Source organism: Notothenia rossii (assembly GCF_949606895.1).
Source record: "Notothenia rossii genome assembly, chromosome: 1".
NCBI lineage: Eukaryota > Metazoa > Chordata > Actinopteri > Perciformes > Nototheniidae > Notothenia > Notothenia rossii.
The window spans coordinates 826,081-828,580 of NC_136912.1; positions in this window are offsets into that span (position 1 = coordinate 826,081).

Genomic DNA, 2,500 nt, shown 5'->3' on the forward strand with positions numbered 1-2,500 from the left:
GCACACACATATCATCCGGTGTTTCCTCTCTCTCACCTTCCAGACTTTAGTCTCATCCCATCTGTCTCGCTCTGACTCAAACAGCTGATTTACTCACATTACTTCCTCTTTGATATTTACATGTTGGAGAAGTTTAACTGCATTATTCATTAGCGTGTTGGTAGTGCAAATACATTCATAATCGCATAATCATTTAAGTACTTTAATGACTTTTTCGCATCTTTGTTTGTGTTGTTAAATACTGAAACTAAACTTTTGTGCATTAAAAAGAACATATTTTGAATGTATATTTATTATTTTTTCTCTGGCTAGTTGAAAAAGAAAAAGATAAGCCATGTGTTGTTCATACCGGGGAAAAGGTGTAAATAAAGGAACTTTTTAAAGGACACATTTTTAAGTATCTTTACTGAAAGAGTCCCTATTCTTCTCCTGTGGCGTGTTCTGTCAGTTTAAGTGCATGTAAACGGTCTGCAGAGGCTAAAATCCCTGTGTTCCTCCAGAGGGAGAGGTTATTATCTTGCAGCAAGATTTGAAAGCAACTTCTCCAAATGTTAGATATTCTTTTGCATCTTTTACAAATGAAACTGTAGAATTGCTGCTGGAGATTCCACATATTCTGCCCATATTATGAAGTCTTCAAGCACACTGTCCTCTTTGTGCAGTTTTAACAGAAACACTCAATTATGAGTTGTGTCCACCACCAACCACCCACCCTGGTCCCAGTGAGAAGCAGACACCACACATTTACAGATGCATTAATCACTGCCTGTCTTCTGAAACATCAGCAGTTTAACATCAGACAGAAAGCATGGCCTGATGGGTAACTCTTCGTCTCTGAGGGCAGTACAAACATCTCGTCTGAAGACACAAACCTTCTCTTTACTGCTCAGTGACCACAGCAGCTGTTACACAAGAGATCATTCCTCCTGCTGTTATTAACGTGTTAGTTTGTGTTGGAGCAGTCACATCTGAGTCGCTGTAATAAGGAGGTGGTCGCTCGCTGGTTTGTGGATTACGGTTTAAAAGCCTTCAGTTTTGGGCTTTTCTGGCCCATCTTATTTTATCGGAGCCAGAATGTATGCAGAGGCTGGAGCTAAGGGCAACGAAATGCTGGGAAACACATTTGAAGGAGACCAAATTGCTAAAAAAAAGAGTTGCCTTTCATGCAAGTCGTGTTTCTGTTCAAATGCTGAGCGAATATAAAGCAAACTTTAGAGACAAATAATCACGTTTCCATCCACTGCTAAATTATCCAAGTGAGACTTTCTATGAAACAGAGAGGTGCAGGAATGAGTCCTAAAACCCTGACGTGAGTCTGCATTTCCTCACTTCCTGTCCCCGGGTCTGGAAGTCAATGGTTCTCTGAATGTGTTTCTGGTTGTTATCCTGAAATAAGGTCTGTGGTTAAGCTGAAGAGATTTTAGGGGTAGGGTTAGGGTTAGGGTTAGGGTTAGGGTAATGTTGTGAATCGAGTGGCCCACGGTGGTGTTGGGGTTATGGTATGGGCAGGCGTATGTTATGGACGACGAACACAGGCCACTCAATTCACAACATTACCCTAACCCTAACCCTCACACCAGATACTGACTGGTTTTCGGACCCCCCCAGACCCCCCCAATAAAGCAAAACTGCACGTTTCAGAGTGGCCTTTTATTGTGGCCAGCCTAAGGCACACCTGTGCAATAATCATGCTGTCTAATCAGCATCTTGATATGCCACACCTGTGAGGTGGGATGGATTATCTCGGCAAAGGAGAAGTGCTCACTATCACATATTTTTTCAGATTTGTGAACAATATTTGAGAGAAATGGTGATTTTGTGTTTATAGAAAATGTTTTACATCTTTAAGTTCATCTCATGAAAAATGGGAGCAAAAACAAAAGTGTTGCGTTCATATTTTTTTCAGTGTATGATATGTTCTTGTTGTTACTCACCTCTCCTCTCATTTCAGTGTCATCACTTCCTGCCCTTCATTGAACCTGAGTAACTATCCCTCATTAGTCTCACCTGTGCCCCGTTATAATCCCTCCCCCTGTGGATTTAGACTCGCATTCCCCTGAGTCTCAGTTCCTCTTTGTTGCAGTCCAGAACTATTTTCCCTAGAGCAGCGTTCGCCAACCTTTTTCAACTCAGGGCCCACTTACGAATTAAAAAATGTTTCGCGGCCCACATTCAACCATAAACAATACGGAGGTTAAATAAAATTCAGATTGGTCGATTCAGAACATGTGACGTGTTGTTAATCCAGTAGAACAGACCGCTGTCAAGGACTGTGATGAGCGTTGCTAAGGACTGTGATGACCGTTGCTAAGGAGGATGGAGAAAGACAAAGGAAAAGAGATTCAAATGAAAACAAATCTTAATAAAGAAATGTTTCCAAACAAATCATAATGTTTTGCTCATTATTTGGCGGCCCACTTGCAATGCCTTCCCAGAGGTTGGGGACCGCTGGTCTAGAGAATCAAACTCTGATCTAGAGAATCAAACTCTGGTCTATAGA